Source organism: Apodemus sylvaticus, chromosome X (assembly GCF_947179515.1).
Source record: "Apodemus sylvaticus chromosome X, mApoSyl1.1, whole genome shotgun sequence".
Classification (NCBI taxonomy): domain Eukaryota; kingdom Metazoa; phylum Chordata; class Mammalia; order Rodentia; family Muridae; genus Apodemus; species Apodemus sylvaticus.
In genome coordinates, this window is record NC_067495.1 from 23,998,876 (window position 1) to 24,026,267 (window position 27,392).

At 37.7% G+C, this 27,392-nt stretch overlaps 1 long non-coding RNA gene across 1 annotated transcript in view; it reads left to right on the forward strand.

Moving 5' to 3' along the window:
* The window catches only part of LOC127675646 (uncharacterized), a 217,022-nt gene that overhangs the window by 20,886 nt on the left and 168,744 nt on the right, over positions 1-27,392 (forward strand). Inside the window, exon 2 of the long non-coding RNA XR_007975500.1 lies at positions 25,999-26,095. This is a non-coding gene — a long non-coding RNA (uncharacterized LOC127675646). The remainder of the gene's footprint in view (positions 1-25,998; positions 26,096-27,392) is intronic.

Consider the following 27,392-nt stretch of genomic DNA (forward strand, 5'->3'; position numbering starts at 1 on the left):
TAAAGCACATTTATCTTGGCCATTTGAAATGATTGATTCATTAATTCTCACAACCAGGTATTGATCACATTTTACAAATGAGGAAATGAAGGAAAAATGGGAAAAAGAGGACAGGGGATGCCATTAAGGTGATACAGCTGGCAGAAGCTGAGGACAGAGAAGTCAAGGTACCCAGCCCCTGTAACTGGTTCTTCCCAGCTCAATACTTTTCTATCCCCTGCACAACAAGCTACCTGCCAACCACCTACTGAGGACCTTTGTAGTGAAACACAAACTGTTGCTCCTTCCCTTGAGGAAAACTTTTTTTTTCCAACTTTATGAATATATTTTGCTTGAAATGGCAAAAATGTAAATAGATCCATTGGGAAGCTTTTTCAAATTAAGCAGGGACTCCAGGTAGAAGACTTTAACCATAGACCAGCTGAGAATTAATTTCAGCCAAGTTCTCCAGAGGCCTGAGCTCTTGAGCGGTCTGTGTTCATAGTGATGTAATGGCAAACATGGTTCCATTGCTTATTTAATTTATAAGCCTCTTAAAGGTACATTGAATCCTTGACTAGCCATTGCAATGTAAACAGAAATGCACCCAACTTAATCCATTGTACCTGGAATTCCTGTTAGAAGTTTATTAAAAATTTTAATTTCCAGACCAAGTACCCACAGGGAACTGTTCCTGTATTAATCACATTGAACACTTTTGACAGTGTCCCTGAGGCAAAGCTAGAAAATCAATTATCAAACAAGACTCACATTTTTTTTATAGGTTTTAAGGTAGTGGGATAGATTTCTGTCCACAACCAAGATGAAGATGAAGCCCTAAGCTGGTCATTAAATGTTCCAGATCCCTGAGTATATCTTTTGATGCTTTAAGCATATGGAAACTTGGCTTAAAACAATGTGTCCAGTGCCATATATGCCCTGAAATACAATTTTGCTCACTTACTGTATGAATAGATGTGTCAATAGAGGTCAGATTATATGATTTAAAAATTATAGAACTAGTGAGTAGCAACATTTTTATTCATTAATTTTTGTTTTGACATTTTCTGTGCATACAGTGTGTTGTAATATTTGCCCCCACTGTTCTCTTCTCCCCATCTCACCACTGATGATCCCTTACTTCCCAGCTTATCCCAGTTGATCTCATCATATGTGCAGGTAGCCTCAGCTGCGATGAGTTCAAGATTCTAACAGCCATGGCACAGCCAGAAGACAGAGGTTCATAATGCTCCTCTTCAGCCTGAGCTCCCACTCTTTTTGACCCAGTTCAGTGATATTCCCTGTGCCTTGGAATGACTGGTAAAGATGTCCATTTCAGGGGTAGACCTTACCCACCTCTTACTCTCAGTATGTTGAGAAGTTACTAGTCTGTGCACTCCCATTGCAAACAAAGACAGAACTTATTCGATGCAGGGGAAGAGCCACAGAACTCCATAAGTATAAACATTAATGTCTAGAAGGCAGTTTGACTGCATGCGCATTTAGCAAATCATCAGGAGTAAGTTCCCTTTAGGGCGTGGGACCTCTGTAGCCATGGCTTTGCAGTACCAAGCACCTGTTCCTTCTGGTGGAGCAAGTTTCAAATTCATTTTGAAGGTGGTTAGTTATCCCCCAGTCTTGCCACTATTGCACCAGTGCGTGCTGTTGTAAACAGTTGCACTTTTGGATAAGGCCATTATTTTGTTCCCCAGGCATTTCTTTATTATCATCATTATAATCATCATCATACAGCATTACATAAGGTGCTTTTCATACAAGTAAGAAAGCTCCTTTGTGCTTACTGTCCACTGACTCACTCACTGTCTCCCATCCTCCCTGTTTCTGTTGAGACCAAGATAGTTTTCTTACATCTTCATGACATCAACACATACATGCTATTATTTATCTATATTGTTGAGAAACAACAAATGAAATTAAATATGTGATATTTGTCATTTAGAGATGGACTGAATTCATTGAATGGGTGTAAATGGAGATAAAATAATGACCTGATTATATTGTGAAGTTTATTATTACTTGATATCTTTCTGCATGAGGCTTACAATCTAGTTGAGGGATTTATGTGACAAAAAGAACCAATTAAATAATTTCAGATGTGGTTAATGTTATGACAAAACCTTGGGATATCTGTAAGAAGTATCATGCCTCCCTGACTAATTCTCTACACTCATGCATTCAGTGTGTACGTTTAGTTGGTGCATACATGAATGGTAAGTTTACAATCTTACAACACACAACAGTCATACTTCATCTAGGTTCTCTTTTGTCCCTCATCTTTAGATGGTGCTTTTGGAGATCCCTGGGAAGATCATGTGTTATATGTGCATGCAATTATTGACTGAAAACAATGATCTTAAGATTTCAGGGTGCTGCTAACAAACTTTCCCAGAATCTCCTCTATAGACTTCTCTTTGTGATCCTGGGATAAGCATCTCTGCCCTGTGAAGGGGGGGGGGATCATTTTTCTTAAATTAAGAAAGGTTTGGATTAATTTGACTTAGTTTCTTTTGTGTATGTTTGTGTCATGCCTGGGTGTACATATGTGTGCCACATTTATCCCCTTGGCAATCAAAAGAGAGTATCAGATGCCCTAGAATTGAAGTTGTAGATATTTTGAGCCACAATGTGGGTACTGGGGAAAAAAAACAAGTCTTAACTTCTGAGCCATCTTTCTAACCCCAGAGGGAGTTTTTCATAGTCTTCGCTATATCATGGTATGGAACAGAGGATAACAAAGAAGGGAGCCCTGCCTTCTCTGTGTTAGTCAGGAGACAAATCTGTGACTCAAGTCAGTACTATCTGTAGATTCTTATGCTCTTTGCCTGGCAGCCATCCTTGTTCAAAGCTATTACTTCTTACTCAAAAGATGTAAAGAAACACCTGAGTTCTCTCCCTCAATGAAATACATTTTTATGGTGAAGGTTGTAGGGAATGAGGAACTGAGCTCAGAGCTGATACAGAAAAAGATGTGAAACAAACCTGAAGGATAGTGAGAAGAAATTGGAAGAGTGGACAGCAGGAAATAGACTATGTGGCTAGCATGGTAAAAAATGATGCATTATGAAATTCCCCAGACAAGCAGAAAAATAGACAGTCACTCAAAGCCCCATAAGTTGTGAGGCAGTACACTGACAGGAAACCTATGCAATTAGCTAAGAATGACCTATATTTTCAAAATCTGGTGGATTATTTATTATATATAATATGATATGGTAGAATATATGTGATGCACATATACATCTACAAAAACACAGATATATATACATATATATATATATGCATATATCAGATGTTATATTGACCCACATAATAGGTAAGTAAGTAAATTTCATTAGTCAGAAGCATTATTTCAATTTTAAATCATGAGAATAGAACAGACCATATAAAAGTACTTTATTGGGCTGGAGAGATGACTCAGCCGTTAAAGGCTAGGCTCACAACCATAAAAGTACTTTATTTGGAATGGGGTGGTTCCAATGAGTATCACTGAATGAAGTTTTAATTTGTCTTATGTTTTGTTAGCATTAATATTTTTCATAATTTTACATCCACCCATATGTATCATACAATCACTGGAATGTATTGGTAGAATTTCTGTTGCTCTGATACAATATGAAGATCAAGGCAACTTATAGAAGGAAGAGGTTGTTTGGACTGTTTCCAGAGAAGAAGAGTCCATCACAGCATGAAAGCACAGTAGCAAAAAGCAGGCATGGTAACAGAAGCAGAAACCTCAGTGTGTACATCTTGAACCCCAAGCACAAATCAGAGAGATCAAACTTAAAGTGGTGTGAAGTTTTTAACCTCAATACCCACCTCCAGTGATGTATTTCCCCCTGGAAAAGCTGTACCACCTACATTTCCCCCAAACAGTTCTACCAAGTAGGGACAAAGTATCCAAATATACTAATTGTGGGAATGTTGTTATTCAGCCCACTACAGTCACATCTAACATTTGATAAGATACAGTATAACTAGTCCATATATGCATGTGCCAACTGGGTTGCTATGTGATTACTAATTTCTGACTCTATCTCACAGTTCATGTTTTACACATCTGGGAACCAAGGTAATGATAACAAGGCTGGAACAGCCTAGCATAGGAAGAATACTATCATAAATTGGATGACCTCATTCTGGGTGGTTGATTGGGAGGAAAGATGAGTGGGTTTGGACTCTGGAAACCAATTCAGTTGTTAGACTAGCCAACTAGATCAGACAAGTGTGATCAAGCTTATAGCCTTAGGCAACTACAATCAAATGTAACTGGGGCACGGAGGGACTGTTCAGTGGACAGATGAATTCAGAGATCTAGCAAAGCCTGAAGCTTTTCAAGGCATTCATCCTGGTCTGCAGTCCACCATTAGTAAAGCTTTGGTCTTCTATGCCCCCTGGATACTAGACTGATTACCAAGATCTGTTGTAAAAAGAATCAGGTCAAGTATGCTGAATAACATGAGACCACCAGGCTAGCCCTGAGGATCCCATATTAGGAGAAGTCAGTGTTCTGAGATCATCCCTTGCTTTTAACCAGCCCTATCATTTTATAGCTTTCTGTTGTTGTCCTTAATTACCTGTCTAGAGGATTTGTACTGCAGGGATGTACTCAATGAACATGCCCATCTGGCTATTTTGGGGATGTCCTATGTTAGGTAGAACTAGATCTTTGGTCCTACACAGTAGATAGGCCAGAATTCTGCTAGAAACAAGGGCAACTGGATTCCCCTTGTCTACTGGCATTTGTAGAATGCTGACTATCTAAACCTAAATGATATTCATTGTGCAACAAGGCTGAGTTTCTTGGTAGAAAGAAGAGGGAGAACATGGTGAGATCATAGACTACTGACAACTTCTAATTCCTAGGAGAATGAAAAGACAGGATGTGTAAATGACCACAGGGGAGTGAAACACCTAAATACAAGGAAAACTCAAGAATCTGGGTCATGACTTTAAAGCAAGGCTCTGTCTCCCAATGGCTAGCCTTCACTTCTTTAGTGCTCACAGAAAAAAAGTCAGACCCATGTTTTCTGTGTTGAGGCTGCTTGAACCTCCATCATTTGCTAACTTCATGTTTCCAGCCTGACAATGATGCACAGTTCAAGTTGCATAACATTTTCCCCAGGAACTGAACTTAGTCAAAACATATCATTTTGTACTCCAGAATATGCCTTTTATTGTCAGTAGATTATGACTAAAATTAATCACATCACTGAAGGCTTCCCAAGACCACTAAATTAGCTTGTGATAATTTGTGCTTTGTCTAATTCTGTCTTCAAATCACAGCTTCTGCCCTTGAGTGTGGACTTTATACTTCAAAATATGTTTCTTGAGTTTGACAAAGTAACACATTTTTTTTGTTCTTCAGTTTTCAAGGATAACTCTGGATTTTTAAGCACCATTTTACTGTATTATGCGGACTGCTCCCGCCAGAGAACTGAAAAGCTGTTTGAAAGTAACATTCCACAGATAAATTTGCTACTTCTTTCTTGTTAGTTTGGCTTATTGTGAACAAACTGAGTGATTTCCTATTCTCAAATAGTAAGTTTCGAGATTTTATGTCGCTCATATTTTTACTGACCTGAGACTATGTTCCTAAGCACAGCTGTTAAGGCATACAAAGTAATTTACATTTCTTTAGTCAGTATATTTACATGGTAATTGCTATTACTAAGTCATTTGCTTATTAAGTAAGAAAACAGTCATGGCTATATATGAAATTAACAACGACCAAGCACAAACTCGTATTTTATGGTCATTTAATGTTTTTAGAACAGGAAAAATTCTACAGATTCAATGAAATTTTGTAAGGGCAGAAAACCATGTTCCTGACACTTCCTTGGACTGCAAACTCTCAATTGGATCTCTATTTGGTTTGCTTTCATTTCTGTGTTGTTTCTCTCATGCAAAATAGAAATGAGGAAAGGCTGGAAGAGGAAGCTACTTTGCATGACTCTGTTTCCCTTTTTCCAAGGTATAATTTGTTGTCAAATAATGTATGAGATAGTTTCATAATCTACTTTATATCAGACTCAATATTTTGAGAAATATTTGTGAACAAATGTAAGTCATTTGCTTATTAAGTAAGAAAGTTAGCTTCTTAAGAGGTAGCTATATAGTCAGTTTTGAGTTTGCAATCTGGGCTGGATATTCACGTCGAGTTGACACAAAAGTTAGTGACATCTGAAAGGAGGGAACCACACTTGAGAACATGGAAAGACCATCCAGAGACTACCCCACCTAGGGATCCATCCCATATACAATTACAAAATCCAGACACTATTGTGGATGCCAACAAGTGCTGACTGACAGGAGCCTGATATAGCTGTTACCTGGGAAGCTCTGTCAGTGCCTGACAAATACAGAGGTGGATGCTCTCAGCCAGCCATTAAAGTGAGCACAGGGTCCCCAATGGGGGAGCTAGAGAAAGGACCCAAGGAGCTGAAGGGGTTTGCAGCGCCATAGGAGGAACAACAATATGAGCCACCCAGTACTCCCAGAGCTCCCAGGGACAAAACCACCAACCAAAGAGTACAAATGGAGTTACCCACGGCTCCAGACACATCGGCAGCAGAGGATGGCTGTGTTAGACACCAAACAGAGGAGAGGCCCTTGGTCCTAGAAAGGCTAGGTGCTGCAGTATATAGAGGAGTACTAGCACAGGGAATCAGGGGAGGGTAGATTGGGGAACAGGGTAGAGGAGATGGCTTATGGGTTTTTTATGCGTGGAGGGAACCAGGAAAGGAAGGGGACAACACTTGAAATAATATATATATATATATATATATATATATATATATATATATATATATATATATATATATATATATATATTATTAAAAAAGGAGGACACAGCTGAGCCAAGTTATAGATATATTCAAACATAAACTCTCCTATATGATGTTAGGCATGACATAAATAATATGTTTTCTAATTTGAAATAAAGATTATGCTCCCCTACCAAAAAATGATCAAGCTGCAAGGCATTTTTTTTCATTAGTGATTAATTGGGGATGGCCAAGCCCATTGCGAATAAGAACAGGCTTAAGTTGGGTGGTCCTATGTTCTATAAGAAAGCCAACTGAGCAAGCCATAAGTAGCAAGCCAGTAGGCAGGGCCCCTCTATGGATTCTGCATCAACTACTGTTTCCAAGTTCCTGTCCTGTTTGATTTCCTATCCTGACTTCATACAACGATGAACTGTGATATGGAAGTATAAGCCAAATCAACCCTTTCCTCCCCAACTTTTGTTAGGTCATGTGTTTCATTACGCCAGTAAAAGCCCTGTCTCAAAAATATACTTGAACTGAGTAACTCAGTTTACTGAGAGACTGTCTTAAGAAAACACTTATAGATGTCACATGGCATGCACAGGCCACCTTCCTCCCCTAACTAAATTTGTACCTGGCCTTTTGTAGAAAATGTAACCCAGCTGCAGTTTTTGATTTATTTGACTATTAGTTGAATTCATGGAATGAAGTCTTTAAAAGTAAGTGTAGCACCAGTGCCCTCACATTGTAGCATTTGGAACTTTTGCATTTAAAGAACACAGACAAGATCTCTGCCATGGCTATTAAACTCCGCCTCATAACATGGAAGCAGAGACAGACAACATGTAAAGAAATAGATGTAGTTGGATACCAAAAACTTTATTTAAAAAAGAAACTTCAGCTTGATCTGGCCTGCCCATTGGTTCTGAAAGAACAACCAGAGCAATAAGAAACTTCTTTGATATTACTAAGGATTTTTAGTGATGTAGTATCATCCACTTTGCATTTTAACAAAACCACGTGAGAAATTCCAAGACTCTATCGGGCTGGAAGTGCACTGTTCTAAACTGCTCTTCCATGTGAAGTAAGTAGTCATTTCTCAGGTAGCTCTTTGTACTAAATATTTGATGAATCTGAGGCTTTACATTAGCTGGTTTTGAAACCACTGCTTCTCTGTGACCTCCAAAATTATGAAGTTCTTTATCTGAACCATGCAAAACTTCCACTTCCTGTTCTGCTTCTTTTCATTCTAAGATGGTTTGTTCACCACCTCCAGCCCCACCCCAATTTCTTGTTCTACATTGTTGGCTATATGCACTTCTGAGTCTGGAGGAACGGGTGGGTCGGTTATTTTATATATACATGTTTATGTAAGTACTCTATTCCTTCTGCTGTTGGCCCATGGTTATGGTACCCAGATTTGTATGTGGCATGCTTGACATGTGTACAGTTTTCATTCCTCAAGTCAGAGCAGCATACCCTTTCCTTAGAGGTCTCTACAACTATAATGAAAACTTCTTGGCCTCTGGGCTGTTGAAACTCAGTGTTTCGCCACTGCCTAATTCAACAGAATTTCTTGCCTGTGGCATTATCAACGATGCAGCCAGGTCATCCTTTACTGAGGAAGGCAAACCTTAGTAAGATTCTTAATAGAATCCCTTGCCTCTCCTCCTTTGATGCCCATAGTATACCCCACTCCAGTTGCAGCTTCCAAAATTGTCTTCAGATATTGTTATATGCACTCTGAATGATAAAATTTTCCCTAGCTGCTCTCTACTGAATTATTAGGATGCTGGACAATCTGTGCCTTCCCAGGTTGTCCCATTGTCCCCTAGAGGGCCAGGATATCTCTTTAGTCCCTACATTCTCATTTCGAATCCATTGTGGCATACCAATTCCATGTTCCACATGAATCTTAAAATAACAAAAATCTGGCGACACCCAGTGAAAAGTGCAGTACCCCTAGCCTGCTTCTCCAGGCCATGCCCTCGCTCATTAACCCAGAACCCTCTCAACATTTGTTGCCTTCTCCCAGGGGTCTCCCTGCCCTCCTTCCTAATGCCCTTTAGGCAATAGTTCTCCTTCCATTTCCTTCTGTCTTTTCTCATTTGTTTTCATTTTCAGTAATTTCAAGTCAGTAAGGAAGCATATATGTGTTGTCTTTGTGGTCCTTTGAGCTGGAACTGCTTCTCATAAGGGAACACAGAGTGGAACACACAAAGAATCGGGAAACAAATATGCCTTTGAAGTTTGAGACTGTTCTTTGTAATTAATGTTTTACTCTTGGTTAATTTTTCTTATTTGGTGCATGGTGTGTGCATATACATATGCATGTGTATCTTATGAATACATCACATGATCTCTACAGCTAATGCCCAGGATTGGTACATACGATGTCAGGTCTGATGATATGACTGTCCTGTGACGAGGAGAGCTGGCATTTACTCAGTTTGGTGTGTGTGCTGATTGAACCTCTACTACCTCCTCAGTTGAATTAAAACCTAATTCATTTACTCTCCTAAGAAATATGACTGTGTATTATTCAATCATCAGAAGAGTTTCAGAGATCGAGCTTTGTTTTCCATTTGCTTACTTCCTGGATTTGTGGTATGCAGATTTGCAGTTTATTCAATTGAATGTAATAACTGTTGCCTAAGGGAGTAAGTCTCAGTCTTGGTCAGCTGGAGAATTGACTGTGGAATATACCCCCTGAGATGCTGCATGGAACATATCATTTACAATTTCATTTGGATACTTCATCGTTTTCCAGAGATGTATAGAAAATAAAGAATATTGTAACTAGCCTAGGGATTGATTCTATTAGAACATACTGTGAGTGCATACCAGAGAACTTTCTGTCTTTGTCCTTTGTCTTTGTGTGTGTGTGTGTGTGTGTGTGTGTGTGTGTGTGTGTGCATGCATGCACTCTGGGCATTGTGACTTTTGCACCTTTTGCAGAGACAATAATGATGCATTCTGGGGGGGGGGGACAGCATACTTCTGATTGGTTTGTTTCTTTGTTTTTCTTTTGAATATCTCTTAGTCCTTCTAAGAGTAAACTAGGGCAAGAGAAGTGGAAGATGACATCTCTCCCAACCAGCTACCCTTTGATTGCAGATATGTGCACATTCCTTGCTTAGACTATGACTGCCCAGTTAGGTCCCTTTCAACTGCCAGACTGCAGAGTTTTGAGCTCATTCAAGAAAATTGTATATGTCTGTGATTTTAAGTCACTACATTTGAGGATTGTTTGTCATATGGCACAGACTGCCATTTTAAGAGAGAATCAAAAAGGCACATCTTTGGAGAACTGAGTTGAATAATGGGACCTCATACCCAGGGCATCCTTTTGCTTAATGTTCAGTTTCTCTTTTAAGCTTCCTTGCAGAAGGTAAAAGTAAAGCATTCATTATTGTAAACAGTAGCCATGATATCTGGAGTCAGGTTGCTGTAGTCAGCTGCAGGACAACCATTTTTAAGCTATACCACCTTCAAGCAGGGCAGTTGCATTGGCCTAAGCATTAATTTCCCAAGGGCATGTATTAGAAGGGATTCTGCTAACCATCAGAGTGTACACATGAGGCCTTTGTTTAAAGATCAAGGCTGTGGTGCTATAAGTCTCTAGAGTCTGGGAGACAGTCCAATAACCCAGGGCCCTTTCCTCTGCACACTGGGCCAAATGGAGCCAGAATCTACAGGGGGATTCTTTTCTCCAGGGAGAGGTCAGAGCATTTCTCTGTGGAAAGTATTCCTAAATCCCTTTGGTCATGACCAAGGCAATGTTGCAGAACCAATTAAAGCACTTAAGAACTATCGGGGAAGAAATTGACCTAGGGGCCTGCCAGAAAGTCTCTCACCCTAAAATTCATCCCTTTAATCCCACTACCCTTTTGTTGACCAAGGGTCAAAAGCTAGGCATCTAGCAGCATCTGCAGAGATAAAGATAGAGTGTTTTCTAGTACAACTGTCAATCAATTGCATCTGTACAATTTCCATTTATTTCTTTGTAAAATGGGATATATTATTAAGACTGTGTGAGGACTACACAAGGTAATGCATGCAGAAATCTTGATACAAGTGTCTCAAAATTATGAAATATTTTTTTAAAACACCCACTACTGTTATTAATTAAGCAATGAACACCCACTGAAAGCCAGGCACCTTATTTGAGCTTCTATAGGAATATCCTCCAAGTCAAACTGCCACCATTGTCATGTGTTTGGCTGGCCCTGCTTGACTAAGGTCACCACACTGCTGGGCTTGTGATTATTAATGATTATTAACATTCCTTCTTTGCAGGAGGGTTGGGGAGGATTATGGGACTCTCACCTGAGTATCCAGCTACCCCACCAGTGGTATGTACTTCTGTCCTAATTAATGTGTCCTTGGGAGTCTCTGGTCAGGGCTGGAAGATATAGTTGGGGAAAATGAGGGAAAAGGACTCCATCTACTTAGGCATTGTGGCATTGAATGACTGGGAAGATCAGACCTTTCATTGTGATGTATTAAGTTCACCCCTGCTGGTAACCATTCAGCCACTGTTCTGTAAGCAAACCTAGTAATACAATGTCTGATTCCCCAGAATGAACTTGGAATCACACCTGGGTCTGTTGTTGGGACCTAGGAAGGAATGGTAGGTGGTGTTTATTTCCAAAGGAAGGAATTTCAGCAACAAAACTCTTCATCTACTTATACCTCTGTTTCTTTAAATCAAGGACACAAAGATCAGTCTCAACCTGTTACTGTGTCATGAATGATTTTATTTGAACCTATGTCTCCAACCCAACTGAGTATAACAGTATATTACTTCTAAGCTTTGCAAATTAGAATCCAGTAGTCTAAACAGGAGGAAAATCTTTTATTTCCTTCCTTGTCCAAAGAGAAATATCCATAAGGGTTTAGATAATTTAGATAATTTGCATAATTAGTAAGCAAACTTTAGGAAACAAATAAACTAAAGGGGCCCATAGGTTTAGAGAAAACTCTTGAGAAAGACTATGAGAAATTTGTACATTAGAAATCATAATCAGAGAAAAATTTGAGTCTTAATGTAGCCCAGGCTAGCGCTGAACCTACTCATACCCCTTCCTGCACTTGGACTCCTGATCCTCGTTCATCCACTTCCAAAGTACTTGGACTACAGTCATGTTTAATCATGCCCAGCTTTGAGAAAATATCTGTAGAGTAACTTTGGCAGCCAGGCATTTTTTTTTTTTTTTTTTTTTTTTTTTTTGTGGTCCAGGAACCACTGATGATTATCAACTTTCCCTCCAATGGACTTAGTTGAGATGTCATCAGCTAACACTGTAAAACAACAAGATACAAAGCTCCTTTTACCTCAGAAATATTGTGCCACTCATAATCATAGGGCCTTAAACCCCATCTTTCTGCAGGAGGTATGAGCTCCCTCTACTTATTTACAAATGAATCCAAAGGTGTTAAATCCTGAGTGGAAGTATGCATATTCCCAGTGGAAGCAACCCAATGAATAAGAGAAGAACCATGATTTAAAGCAGGAATTGCTACTTGTATTTTGTAAAGGACAGACAACAACCTTATGATCTCTATTACAACTACTCTCATCTGTTATTGGTTTTGGTATGAATGCAGCCATAGGCAATATTCATGTGGTCTAGTACAACTTTATTAGTAAGATAGGAGAATGGATTGTTACCCTCAAGCTTTAACTTACTGATCCCTGAGTAGACCATAATTAAACACATGTGTTTGTAAGGGATAAAGGAAAATTTTTTTTAGTGTTTTAAATTTTCTTTTGTTGTTGTTTTGAGTTTTGATAGCTGGTAGCGTTCCACAGCACAGACTGGACTAGAATTCCATATTTAACAGGCTTGCTTCAGGAATTTTCAAAATATAAGATAGTCATGTTCACTTTGTCCTAGAAATGATACAACACAGTAAGTTCTTTTTTTCAAAACAGTATCATTATAGTTTACTGTAAATACAGAAACATTTGCAACATTACATTTTTTATTTTTTTTAATTTATTGATATGTTTATTTACATTTCAAATGATTTCCCCTTTTCTGGACCCCCACTCCCCGAAAGTCCCATCAGTCCCCTCCCCTCCCCCTGTTTTCCCACCCAACCCTTCCCACTTCCCTGTTCTGATTTTGTTCTATACTGCTTCACTGAGTCTTTCCAGAACAAGGGGCCACTCCTCTGTTCTTTGTGTACCTCATTTGATGTGTGGATTATGTTTTGGGTATTCCAGTTTTCTAGGTTAATATCCACTTATTAGTGAGTGCATACCATGATTCATCTTTTGAGTCTGGGTTACCTCACTTAGTATGATGTTCTCCAGCTCCATCCATTTGCCTAAGAATTTCATGAATTCATTGTTTCTAATGGCTGAATAGTACTACATTGTGTAGATATATCACATTTTTTGCATCCACTCTTCTGTTGAGGGATACCTGGGTTCTTTCCAGCATCTGGCAATTATAAATAGGGCTGCTATGAACATAGTAGAGCATGTATCCTTAATACATGGTGGGGAATACTCTGGGTATATGCCCAGGAGTGGTATAGCAGGATCTTCTGGAAGTAAGGTGCCCAGTTTTCTGAGGAACCACCAGACTGATTTCCAGAGTGGTTGTACCAATTTGCAACCCCACCAGTAGTGAAGTAGTGTTCCTCTTTCTCCACATCCTCTCCAACACCTGCTGTCTCCTGAATTTTTAATCTTAGCCATTGTGACTGGTGTAAGGTGAAATCTCAGGGTTGTTTTGATTTGCATTTCCCTAGTGACTAATGAAGTTGAGCATTTTTTAAGATGTTTCTCCGCCATCCGAAATTCTTCAGGTGAGAATTCTTTGTTTAACTCTGTACCCCATTTTTTAATTGGGTTGTTTGCTTTTCTGGAGTCTAACTTCTTGAGTTCTTTATATATATTGGATATTAGCCCTCTATCTGATGTAGGATTGGTGAAGATCCTTTCCCAATTTGTTGGTTGCCGATTTGTCCTTTGGATGGTGTGGTTTGCCTTACAGAAACTTTGTAATTTTATGAGGTCGCATTTGTCAATTCTTGATCTTAGAGCATATGCTATTGGTGTTCTGTTCAGAAACTTTCTCCCTGTACCGATGTCCTCAAGGGTCTTCCCCAGTTTCTTTTCTATTAGCTTCAGAGTATTGAAAAGGGAAGCCAGGCAGTGGTGGCGCGCGCCTTTAATCCCAGCACTTGGGAGGCAGAGACAGGCAGATTTCTGAGTTCGAGGCCAGCCTGCTCTACAGAGTGAGTTCCAGGACAGCCAGGACTACACAGAGATACCCTGTCTCGAAAAACCAAAAAAAAAAAAAAAAGAAAAGAAAGAAAAAAAGAGAAAGAAAAGAAAAGGGAAGTAAAAACACTTTAAAACACTTTATAATAAAGTTAAAGCTTTACATGGACAATATTTCAGATAAACACATTAAAATTGATAATTTTCATGGAAAATTAAGGAGTAAAGTGGTAGACATGTAAAACATTGCTAAATTAATTGAAATATGGAATAGAAACATTTTATGATAGAATTGAAGATTTACATGGGAAATATTTCTGATAAAATTGTAGAAAAATGCAGAAAAACATGTTAGAATTGAAGATTATCATGTAAAATTTTATATAGCTATAATAATTGTAGGCATAAAAGTATTCCTAAGTTGATTAAAAGTGGAATTATAAACATTTTCTGATAAACTTGAAGATTTACATGGAAAATATTTCTGATAAAATTGTAGAAATATATGGAAAAACATGTAAAAATTAAAGATTATCATGGAAATTCTATAGATAAAATGATAGGCATAAAGCTAATTCTAAGTTGATTGATAGTGGAATTATAAACATTTTCAGATAAAATTGAAGATTTACATGGAAAATATTTCTGGTAAAATTCAAGAAATAAATAGACAAACACATTAAAATTGACTATTTCATGGAAAATTGTACATAAAAATGGTTGATGTAAAGCTCTTTCTAAATTAATTGAAGGTGGAATTAGAAACATTTGTGATGAAATCAAAGATTTGCTTTGGAAACATTTCTGACAAAATGGAGAAAGCATATAGAAAGGCATTAAAATTGAAGATTATCATGAAAAATAATGCAGATAAAATGGTAGACATAAAACAAATTATTAAATTAATTAAAGGGGGGAATTACAAACATTTTCTGATAAAACTGAAGACTTACATGAGAAATATTTCATTAGTCAATGTCTTTTTAATTTGGGAGTTGGGTCCATTGTTGTTAAGAGATATTAGGGAATAGTGATTGTTGCTTCCTATTATTTTTGGTATTATTTTTATGTTTGTGTGGGTATCTTCTTTTGGGCCCATTGGAAGAAGATTACTTTCATGCTTTTTCTAGGGTGTAGTTTCCCTCCTTGTGTTGGCATTTTCCATCAATTATCCTTTGTAGGGCTGGATTTGTGGACAGATATTGTGCAAATTTGGTTTTATCATGGAATATCTTGGTTTCTCCATCTATGATTATTGAGAGTTTTGCTGGGTATAGTAGCCTGGGATCTGTGTTCTCTTAGGGTCTGTATGACATCTGCCCAGGATCTTTTAGCTTTCATCATCTCTGGTGAGAAGTCTGGTGTGATTCTGATAGGTCTGCCTTTATAAGTTACTTGCCCACTTTACCCTACTGCTTTTAATATTCGTTTTTTGTTTAGTGAATTTGGTGTTTTGATTATTATGTGCCAGGAGGATTTTCTGTTCCGGTACAGTCTGTTTGGAGTTCTGAAGGCTTCTTGTATGTTCATGGGCATCTCTTTCTCTAGGTTAGGGAAGTTTTCTCTGACAATTTTGTTAAAGATATTTACTAGGCCTTTAAGATATAAATCCTCACTCTCCTCTATACCTATAATCCTTAGGTTTGGTCTTCTCATTGTGTCCTGGAGTTCCTGGATGTTTTGAGCTACCAGCTTTATGCATTTTGCTTTTTCTTTGACTGTTGAGTCAATGTTTTCTATGGTATCTTAAGCACCTGAGGTTCTTTGTTCTATCTCTTATATTCTGTGGTGATGCTTGCATCTATGACTCCTGAATTCTTTCCAAGGTTTTCTATCTCCAGAGATGTCTCACTTTATGATTTCTTTATTGTTTCTACTTCCACTTTTAGATCCTGGATGGTTTTGTTCAGTTCCTTCACTTGATTGTTTGTGTTTTCCTGTAATTCTTTAAGGGATTTTTGTTTCTTCTTTAAGGGCTTCTGCCTGTTGACCCATGATCTCCTCTATTTCTTTAAGGGATTTTTGTGTTTCCTCTTTAAGGGCTTTTACCTGTTGGCCATTGTTCCCCTGTATTTCTTTAAGGGAGTTATTTAAGTCTTTCTTGACGCCCTCTATCAGCATCATGAGATATGATTTTAAATCCAACTCTTGCTTTTCCTGTGTGTTGGGGTATCCGGAACTTGCTGTGGTGGAAGAACTGGGTTCTGATGTTGCCATGTGGCCTTGGTTTCTGTTTGTAGGGTTCTTGTGTTTGCCTTTCACCATCTGGTGTTAGTTAGTATTCTTGTCTCTAGCTGGAGATTGTTCTTCCTGTGGGCCTGTAAGCCTGTGTCCTTACTCCTCTGAGCTCAAGTGAAAGCCTGCTGGGAGATCACTCCTTCCTGGAGGGCTATGCACAGAAGGCTGTGGAGTCTCCCAGCTCCCTGATGCAAATGTGCAACATTACATTTTATTTAATGACACTGTCTATGCTGCATTTCCTTAATGATTCCTTAGTAATTTCCCTTAGTTTTATAGTACAGGCATGCTTTGGACTCACATGGATCTAAAGTCCAAGTTGCTCTGATGTTTTAGTCTTCTTATCAACACAGCAAGTTCTTAAATGTACCTTGATGGAGTACCACCAGGGACACATTTAAGAATGTAGTAACTGTATTCCAATGAAGAGCTTGTGCAGGTACTAATGTGCTTAGCATGCTCAGGGCAAAGATAGGAAGGCTATCAAAATAGGGATGCATTTCTATCTGAATCACCCTTACATACAGGTATTATGGTTTGAATACATCATCATGCATTTCAACACAGAATCCTCCATCTGGTGGAGTGCTATTGAATTCAACCTTCAGCCTTTAAGTGAGCCCTAGATGAGGAAAGGGGCCACTAGTGGGGGGGTGTCTATCCTACATGCTTTTAATGTAGCCTTATTTCTAGTCCACATTCTCTCTTTGCTTCCTGGCTCTCTAAGATATGAGAAGTTCCAAACATGTGTTTCTGTCACCTTGAACTTTACTGTAAATTCTTTGCCAGGATAGACTTTGTCCTCTCAAATGGGAGCCAAAAGAAGCCCTCTCTCATGATGTGTCTTGTCAGGGATCCATTTGGTCATAGTGATAAGAAAAGATGAATATGTAAGGTTACTTTAATTCAAAGCAACTATGGCATCTATCTAATTTAGTTATTCTTTCCAAGAAGCATTAATATATATTGAATTTCTCTAGTGATTTTCCAGACATGGTGTCACACCTTTGTATTCACAGCCTTCATTGAGCTGAGGCAGGAGGATTGTGATTTCAGATCCAGCCCAGCTACATAGTGAGGTCTGTCTTACAGAGAGAGAGAGAGAGAGAGAGAGAGAGAGAGAGAGAGAGAGAGAGAGAGAGACAGAGACAGAGAGAGACAGAGAGAGAGACAGAGAGAGACAGAGAGAGAGAGACTTTTTAATAGCAAAGTGAATATTGAATATCATTTAATAAATGTAATATTTCTACATTGAAAATAAAAGGGCCCGGGGAGGCCTATCAGTGGTTAAGATCAGTGGTGACTCTGTGACTCTTGTGGAAGACCCAGGTGGAATTCTCAGCACACACATAAACACACACACACACACACACACACACACACACACACTCAGGTTCACTATTCCTAACACTAGGTCCAGAAGATTCAGCACACTCTTCTGAACCCCTGAGCACTAGACAGGTACGTGGGTACATACATGCATGTAGGTAAAATACATGTACACATAAAATAAAAGTTTTTAAAAATTAATGAAAGATCTAAAACACATGAATTGAAAAATTTTGTAACTAAACGAACATTTGTATTGGCGAGAAAGTTTGGTGTTTTATTCGGCCATTTAGTATTTCTGGATTTCAAACAAGCCTTAGAAAATATAGCTCCATAAATCTAAGGAAATATGTGTATTCATTTAGTCTACTCACTTGGTTTACATTAGATAGATGGCGTGTGAATGCTTACATAACTAAATGACTTTTGTGTTTCTATCCAAATTAATTTCCTTTTTAGGAAACAGGTAGATTGTAGTTTCTTTATTTTCACACAGACTTCAATTGGAATTAATGTTAAATTTTAGAATCTTGGGCTCATATTAATTGAGTGTGCGGAAAGCAATTTCCCCCTGGCAGTTCTTAAAAATAGAATTTTTAAATTGCTTAGCAACATAATTTTCCATTTACAGATAAAAATAAAAGCCGTTAATTGGACCTCTTTTCTGTTTGTTTTTACTTGAAGAGTTTACTCTTAGAACACTGCATCACAAAGCAAGGTGCCCTTGCAGCCGGAGAGCAACATATGGACTCAGAGTAAATACAATTGTGATTAGCCTCCCTATTTTATATGGAGTACCAATACTGCCAGGCATTTTAAGTACCTGCAACTTGTCAACCCCTAATGTGTGGTTTCCCATAGGACTAAGGAACCATAGTATATTTTTCCTAACCACAGATGTGTGCCATATTTAACCATAATTAATGTACCAAAAGTTTTAAAAGCATTATATTTTCTACTTCCTTTAAAGATAAACATCTGCTTGATTTAACATGGAGATAAAGCCTATGAATCACAGAAAAAAGCAACATTTTTATGAGCCATGTGCACAAACTCCAGAAATTGGCTAATTTTCAAGAATTATTATGGACAGACAATTATGTACTTGAAATTTTGCAAGCATATATGATTTATTACCTGAGGTTCACGGAACATTCTACATTTCAAATGTTTTATAAGGCAGCAGCTGCTAGCATATGGTTCTGTTTGGGGCTCTTAGTTCAAGATGGAAGGTAACTGAATTCAACATAAGTATAAAAAGCAGTTTTTATTATGAGTAAAGAAGTAAAGAATGTGTGTGTGTGTGTGTGTGTGTGTGTGTGTGTGTGTGTGTGTGCTAATGTGTATGGGTATTATGCCTAGATGTATTCCCCTGTGTGATACCTGTGCCTAGTGCATGGAAGGCTATAAAAGTGCATCATATCCCCTCCTGACACTAGACTCACAGGTGGTTTTGTGCTGAGATGTGGGTATTGAGAATTGAATGCTGTTTCTCTGAGAAAGTGGCCCATTCTCTTAAATGCTAAAGCATCTCTTAGGCTCCATAACCTTCCCCTTTCGTTCATAAATACAGGTTCTTATGTCACAGCAATATTTGTACATATTGCAGCACTGTTCAAAATAAACTAAGTTATAAAATCAAAAAAAAAGAAAAGTCATGTAGCATAGTTTTTGCTTTCACTGTTAATAAATCTCTATATAATTCTAAATAAATAAATAAATAAATAAATAAATACAGGTTCTCACTATGTAGTTCAGGCAGAACTTGAACTTACTATGTAGACCAGTCTTCCTTAGAACTTCCAGAGATCCTACTTGCCTCTGTCTCCTAATTACCAGGATTAAAAGTGTGTGCCACCATGACTAACTGGACAAAAAAAAGCATTTTAGATACAACTGTGGTAACAAAAGGAGTTTTCATCTGACAAAGTGATTGGAAAAGGAAATACTTCAAAGACAAAGTATAACTATTTGTGAGAATTAAATCTAAAATTATAACTTAATCTTGGTGTGCTATATTCCTTCTGCCAAATCCAAGGTTATTTTGTTGTATTTGAAAGTAATCTTGTCAACACAACATAACTTCTTAGAAATATACTTTAAGAAGCTAAGCAGAAAAAACTCATTTAGAGTGAAATTTAATTATGATTGAGAAATCTTTGGGACATGTATACCTGGTTATAGTGTCAACAAATGTAGGCCCGGCCTGTAAATTTTAAACACAGTGGCTATCCACAGATATATTTATTTTGGAAACCATAGTGATACTCAGTTTCAAGAATATAGGTATGGGGGTTGGAGAATGGCTCCATGGTCACCAGTACTTGCTGCTCTTGCAAAGAACTCTGGTTCCGTTCCCCTAGCACCATATGGTATCTCACAGCTATCCTTAACCACAGGGGTTCTAACACCATTCTCTATCCTCTGTCCCTTGTGTGTTTATACATGTAATAGAATATATAATACTATTATATACTCTTATAAGACATTGTAGGAAGTACTATCCCCTTTTAAAACCTTTAATTCATATAATATTATTGTGTCATCATTCTCACCTTTCTGTGCAAGGTATGATTGACAATAATCTGTATCCTCATTTTTGGTCCTAGTTTTTTATTTCAGGTAAAGAATAAGTCTACATTAAAATTGTTTAAATATATGAGCTATCTCATTCACTCATTAAATCTGCATGAAAATAGAATTGCTTCCAGCTCTCCTCCCCCTCCGTGTTTTTCTCAGGTTAATATAAAGATCAGGGCGTATGTTTGATGCCAGAAATCAGTGTTCATTAATTGTCTTGGTGGTGGCACAATGTTCCTTAATGTTGGTAGTGTTAAGTATAAGGAGAGTATATGAATACTATGCATAGATATTCCAAGTCTGTATTTTAGATCAATAATGTATTCTTTGGAAGTGTTTCTCCATCTTTTAACAAGTCTTTCTCTTCTGTAAACAGAAATGAAATTTGCAATACTCTTATTAATGGATTAATAAACCACATCTATGGAGATAGGTAACTGGAAAAATAATTGGATTCTTGTGTTGATTCACTAAGGGTTCTAATTCTTGAAATTCAACGAGATAGGAATTTATTGCACACCCATTACATGCCAACTATTTTATGGGGTAGAACCTGCCCTCAAGTAGCTCATGCTCTGTAAAGTGACCCAAAACATCTTTAGTATGCGTCAGATGGGTAGGTAGTACAGTGAGGTCAAGGAACTTCTTATAAGTCATGAAGTTCCACACTTGCTTCACTTGTAAACAACTCAAGGAGTTGGTTCTGCTCTTGTGCAGCAGAACTACATGTGGATTTGGAGCTTGGGTAGGGTGCATGTGCTGCCTTCTTAAAGGCCTCATAGTATTATAAAGCTATTTTTAATTAATCTATCTACATATATATACACATATGCATATATATATTATATACAGGGTGTGTGTGTTTGTGTGTGTGTATGTGTATGCATGTGCATGCCTGAGTTTGTAGGTCTTAGTACATCTTGAAGTAATTGATTCTCCCTTATTACCATGTGGTTTCCAGAGACTGAATTCAGGTCATCACTTGTCAGCAAGTACATTTACCTGTTCAGCCATCTTCTTGGCCACAAAGTTGGTTTTGTGGTGTGCAATGATTTTTTTTTTCTACTATAACATATCACAGAATTTTATAGAAGTCTCTGTCACTTAGATCCCAAATTTGTACTACAATATAAGAACTAACCATGCCTGACCCTGACATCTTCTGAAATCAGAGGAGATAAGGTACCAACAGAATTGTGTGGGCATAGATTCCAAGTCTATCTTATTCCTCCACCAAGATGCTTTGGCCAGCATTCAAAATCCTGTTCTACCAAGAGGATGAGTGTTCATATTCTAGTTGCTTCAGTGCAATCACCCTGTCCTGTTCTCATTTTCTCTACTGTATTGTACTGAGTGCTAATCTTCACTATCACAGGTTCCATTCAAGTCTTTCATAGTCAACTTTAACATTATGGGTTTCTTGCCTTAGTAAGACACTTGCATAGCTAATTGGTACAATATCATTGGCTACAAAGTCATTCAGAGGAACCAATGGAGAGGCTTAAATGTACATCTTGACACAGTTGCCATTGTTTGGTTGGGGTTTCAAATGAAAAAAAGCTTTAGTATCCCATGAACTAGTTTGGAGAAATATTCTTCATTGTCTCTAATTTTTTTTTTAGCTTCAAATGGAAAAATATGAGAAAGACTAAGATCATGGCCCATCTTAATTTCAGTCAGAGTCAAGGGCATCTTCAAATTCAAGAGTGTAATAATACATTATGTTTTCTTTCATCTCTATTTACGGTGGCCAGCGGAGCACATGAGTTATTTCAGAGTCTAAATGTCAGTGGGAAAGTCATTAGAGTCCTGAAAATTCTTTGTATCTAGCAGTCGGTGTCCCTGCTAGTGGTTGCTTGAATATCAATAACAGCAGTGGTCTTGCCAGTGCTCAACCTGGAAGCCCCGTTCTTAGAGAATTATTTCTCTTTACGGCCTCATCAAGTAACAATGCGGATTTGAGATTCAGAGAACTGAATTCTGTCTTTCTTGTCCCAGACCCTTCTTCCAGGAAAAGGATGTATATGCCAGCTAGGGCTAGCAGAATAAACCTTTCCTGAATTTAGTGCTCAGAGAAGTGCCTGGCACACTGATAATTCTTAAATGAATCCCCATCAGTCAGCATACAGCCACTGTGCAGGGAACTATAATATTTTACACTAGTGGACTGATTTCAGAAGAAAGGCCAAAGGCTCTTTCCCTATACCAACTCTGATGGACTTTTGAAAACTAACAACGTTTTGGATTTAGATCAACAAACTAAGCCCATGCTGAGTCCGAAAGGGCACACAGCTGGTAGAGAAAAAAATGCCCAACTTCAAAGCCAAGCTTTTTTTTTTTTTCCGTTTTGGCTTCATAGACAGAAAGAGGGCTGAAAAGGGTGAACATTGGAGCTGTGACTGTTCTGAGTTTTTGTGGGAGATAGCAATGGATTGAAACATGGATGAAGAACATGTCAGAAGACCAGGCTTAGACTTTAGAGTAATGTGAAGCATGGTAGCATGATTTGCATGGGACTCAATGATAGACAATGCTGTGTGTGTGTATCTGTGTGTGTGAGTGTGTATGTGTGTTCATTTCTTTTCTCGTTGCTTTGATTTTCACAAGAAGGAAGTAACTTAAAAGATGAAGGGTTTACTTTGCCTTTCAGTTTTAAGGAATACAATCCCCCATAGTGGGGAATACCTGGGCATGGGAGCATAAGGCAACTAACTGGTCAGAGTCAGGAAACAGAGAAAAATGAATGCTGATTCCTAATTTCCTTTTGATACTGTCCAGTTGAAATACCCATGGAATGATTTCACTAGGATTTACAGCAGTTACTTTTCCATATTAATCAGCTAAAGTACAAAATCTTTCCCAGACATATCCAGAGGTTTATCTCATGGATAATTGTAGATCACACCAATTTTCACCATCACAAAGGATGACAAGTTGCTAACAGAAAGAGGACAGGGTTGTAAGAGGTCAGCATATGCAAAATACCTTGAAGCACTGAAAATCTGCTGATACTTTTACGAATAAGGAAGCAATTGAAACAATTAAAATGCAAATAAGTGAGGATTATCACTAAATCAATAAGTATACATTTCTGGCCTCATGATTAATTCTAAAATTAAAGATGATCTTTTTGTAGGCAAGTATCCACCAGAAATACTTTTCTGTTAATCTTTATCTATTAGCTAAATATCATTCCAGCTGAAAAAAAAACCAGAAAAATTAAAATTATCATCACTGCCCCTATCCAGAAATACTAAGCAATATGGATGAAGTTGTCAATGAAGAACCCAGACAGAAATCACAGATATCTTCCTAGAAAAAATACAGTTAGTTTTAAGAGGAATGCATAAGTTCTAGGATTATGTTATGTCCCATTTTAAGTGTCTTTAGTGAAATTTTGTTTAGGATATAGATTTTAGGTAAAGAAACTATATGACCAAATCTGCCCTTGAACTTATTGACTATGTACAACGTGCTTTGCTACAGACACTTATAACGTCAACTCAGATTAGGACAGCAGTAGATCAGTGGGCATGAGTAATGAAAGCTGATCAAGAGAGCTGGTTTAAGTAGTTCCTTATGGTTTTATTGCTTTTCTAATATTATGCCATATGTGTCAAGTTTTTTCTGAATGTTCATGTGTATGCAAATACATGGGTATATGTATTTTGAGGCTAGAGAACAATGTTGAATATTGTCCTCAGGAACAACATTCAGTTCATTCAAGGCAGGTTTTAACATTTGGTTGGAGCATCTCATCCCTGTAATTGCCTGGTCTCTGCCTTTGTCCATCCATTCCAAGAATTTAATCCACCTTTACTTGATATTGCTCTTCTTGACCAACTGCAATTTTATGGTACGTCAATGGGCTTCTCCAACCAAGTTTTCCACTGTGGCACATAAGGCCTCACTTCTTAGATGGCCAATTATGTTACAGTATATGGCACAAGCTGAGCGATTACATAGTGCTTAGTGTTCTCTGAAAATTATTAGCCATACCACGAATTTCATATTTTTCCAGAGAAAGAGAATATGACATTTTTCAATATTTAACCGTTTTGAAGACCTGGCGTGTTATTTGCATGCACATTTAGTTACAGCAAAAGGTCTATAAACACTGGCAAAGAACAAAGAGAGAAGCCAGACTTCCATGAGAGAGGAGAGGGGGTAAGCATTTGGGAGAAGTAAATGTTGGTTTCCATCTGAGGAATAATTTGTTTGGCAAATAGGACAGAGTGAGTGTTTTGGGTACTGTAGACCAACTAGGGCTACAAAAGAAAGCAATTTCTGTTCTGAAGGCTGTCTAGAAACTGTGCAGGCTTTATTTGAGATGAATATGTGAAGACTGTATCTTCTTAAGTTGACCAGTGTCTCCTACCTTCATAATATCTGCACTCTCAAGCATTGGGAATTGAAGAATTTATGTTCTCACACATACTAGCAAGTGCTCTGTTTTTGAACTGCATTCCCAACCACTTTAGGTATTTGTAAGACAAGGTCTGCACAATTTCTCTTCTTTGAATTGCTTACATTTTATAGTTTTAAAAATGCTTTTTTAAAATTAATATTTTGGGGGGGTTTCTTGTTCTTTTGTATATTTAAGGGTTCTGATGTTCACATTCACATTGAAATCTAGTAGGTCCTAAACCTTCCTGGCCAGTGTATTTTACTTTGCCTTTTCAAGTCTTATGAAACTGCCATCATAGTCAAACTGAGAAGCAATTTCAATGGTCAAACTAGTGCCTAGAGCACGACAACTCATTTTAGGGTGCAGCCAAGCCATCGCCTACAGGCTGCATCTGCTTCAGTGTAGCTATGAATGCAGTCCAACACAAAAATCATAAATGTGTTGTATGTTATTAGATATTTTAAATCTTTATGTGTGTGTGTGTGCATATGTGGGTGAATGTGTGTGTATTCATTCGTTTGTATGGGTAGAGGCATTATCATACTACAACATATGTGTAGACAACAATAATTAGGTGAGAGTATTAGTCTTCACTTTCTACTATATTTCATATAGGTGCTTTCCCATTGTGTATGCCAGCCTAACCTGCCTCAAAAAGCTTCCAGGGATTCTTCTTTCTGTGCTCTCATTACAGATACATGTTTTGTCCAGTTTTAAGGAGGTTCTGGGATTTGAACTCAGATACTCATCTTTGAGCATTAAGTACTCTGCATACTGAGCCATTGTACCAAACACAAAACATTATTATTTTTTCCTTGTTACCTGATTACTCAGTTCTCAATATGTACTTTGTAGATGATAATTGTATTCTTATATTACATATTATAGTATTATAATAGTGAAAGGTTAGACACAGCTGCTAGTGCATAGTTGACCCCAGTAGAGTGTGAACTTCTCAGTAGTGAGCTTCAGGACCTAGCTCTCAACTTAGATCAGTGATAGGAGGTTTTGTTTTCAAGGTAATTTTTGGTTTTTTTGTGTATGAAATAATTTGATTTGAGGCTCTCATATTTCAATTTTTATCAGCCTTCTCTTCTGTGATCAAGTCTATTCTTCATGAAGAGTTGCTCTCGCAAGCATCTTGCTTTATTGTCAAGGCACAAAACAATTTCTTAGAATTGTACCATGTTAATAAATGAACTAAAGCTTTGATCAGAAGGAAAGGATGCAGGGGAGGGAAGCATGAAGAAAAGTGGTCCTGATGTGCTTGATTTTTATCATCACTGCAAAGCTTCAGATTCTATTCAAAGCTAAGCACATTATAATTTGTTAAATGATGCTGAAGAAATGGACAAATTTGTTTTCCCAAACTATTATTGTTGTTGCTGTTATTGTCCTTAACATACACCATTTACTGAGTATTTGTTATTTTTCAGGCACTCTGCTGTTTTATGAGACAGGCATTAGTGTCCCCACTTACAGTTCAGGAAACTGAGGCACAGAGCAGTTCAGTGGCATGAGGTCACACAGCTGGTAAGTGACAGCTCCAAGATTTGAACTCTCTCTGATCCTTACCTTTAAGCTTTCATTTCTTTTATCCATTTTCTTCTGCTGGTTGGCTTTTCTGATTCTCCCTCACATCACTTTGTGTTCTTTTCATGTCTCCCAGGAATGGAGTGAGCAGGCCTTGATTCAAGAAGCTTTTAAGTCATGTCCCCTTTCTGATATATTGATGTGTTTTGAAATTAAAAATAAGAATGTTGTGGGCCTTTAGAATTAAGGCTGGAAGGGCACACAGAATTGCTTTCTGCCCTCATTATAAAGAAAGAAATACGACTAAATAAATAAATAAAAAGCAATAAATTACCAAAAATTGATGTTGCCTCTGGATTTTGGAAATTATGTTTCTTTTAGTACTTACTTTCAGTGTAGTAAGACATGAAGTTTGTCCAACTAAAGCAAAAATTCATGAACTATGTTCCAGACCACTTATCAATTACTTTGTAATAGTATCTTCTTGGGCTTAGGTACATCACAGTCTCTCTCTCTCTCTCTCTCTCTCTCTCTCTCTCTCTCTCTCTCTCTCTCTCTCTCTCATATTTATTTTATTTTTCTTCTGTTGAAAATATTTTTCATAGAATGTATTCTAATTACAGTTTCCCCTCCTCCCCCTTCCATATGGTTCTGTACCCTTTCTATCTCTTTTTAGAAAACGAACATGAATCTTAAGGATAATAATAAAATAGTAAAGATAAAACAAACAAATTCGAATGGGACAAAACAACCAAGGAAGTAAAAGAGCCAAAGAAAAAGCACAAGAAACAGATGCAGACACATAAATTCACACACACACACACACACACACACACACATACTTGAGTCCCATTAAAACATAAAACCAAAAGCCATAATATGTACACTCTGACTTAAATGTTATGAAACAAAGAACCACCCAAAATATTGTTGAGTTCATTTTCTATTGGTCATCTACTGCTGGACCCTACTTGTTAAAAAGTGGTCAGTTTTCCCATTAAGACTACCTTGGAGAAAACTAACTTTTTCATTTGCAAGTGTCTCTCTATTAGAGATAGATTCTGGATTAGGGATGAGGCATGTTTTCACTTCTTTCAATGCTAAAATCCCACCTGATCCAGACCTATGCAGGCCCTGTGCATACTGCCAGTCTCTATGTGCTCATACGTGCACCATGCTTTTAACCACAGTCAGATTAAATGGGTCACAGCTTTACAGAAAAGAGCAGAAAATTCAAATTCAGGCATCATACATAACCTTTACCAGCCCCTTTGATGGTGTCATCAATGGATGTTAT